This window comes from Echinops telfairi, unplaced genomic scaffold, assembly GCF_000313985.2.
Source record: "Echinops telfairi isolate 266 unplaced genomic scaffold, ASM31398v2 ScPeMD7_18;HRSCAF=68, whole genome shotgun sequence".
NCBI lineage: Eukaryota > Metazoa > Chordata > Mammalia > Afrosoricida > Tenrecidae > Echinops > Echinops telfairi.
This window is the reverse complement of record NW_022103915.1, coordinates 70,400,025-70,400,852: the sequence shown is the minus strand read 5'-3', so window position 1 is coordinate 70,400,852 and position 828 is coordinate 70,400,025.

Genomic DNA, 828 nt, shown 5'->3' with positions numbered 1-828 from the left:
CCCCGACTCCTGGAGGAAACTGGTGGCAAAGTAGTTGAGCTGTGACTGGGAAGGTCTTCAGTTCACAACCACCAGCATCTCTTCGAGAGGAAGCCTGGGCTTTCTACTGATAAACAGTTGGAGTCTTGGAAACGCATAGGGGCAGTTCTAACCTGTCCTATAGGGTCTCTATAACTCAGATTGATTCCATGGTGGTGAGTTTGAGTTCATAGGTCTTAAGATCAATATAACTGAACCAGATGCAGACAATCTGATATTGGAACCAATACTATAGTTAAGTAAGGCTGGGGAGGTTTAGGGAGTGGAGGCCTAGGGGGTTGGGGCTTAGAGAATGTATTTTTTCTATATGGGAGAATTAAATAATTACAGTCAGGGGATAGATGATAGTAGAATGAATATAGCCACAAATTCTTGACAGCATTTCCCATCAAGAAATGTGGTCTATTTCCCCACCCACTGCCTCTGGGTGGGCATGGGTGTCGTTATATTGATCAAATGTGATGGCAGTCATGCTGTGGGGGCTCCAGAGCCTAGGCTTTGAGCGATCTTGCATTTCCCACCTTACTTTCTGGGACTATTGCCATGAGAAGAATTCGGTCTAACCAGTTGGAGGATGAGAGGCCACATGGGGGAAGAAAAAACAACAACCCTGACGTCTCTCAACTGTCAACCAGAACTCAGAGCTCCACATGTGAGTAAGGTCATTATCTCAGCCCAGCTGACCATCCAGCCAAATGCAGTTGCATGAATGAGTGCACATGAATTCAGCAGAGAAACTGCCCAGATCACCCATGGAATCATGAGACAGAATGAATCATGAAGTTTGGG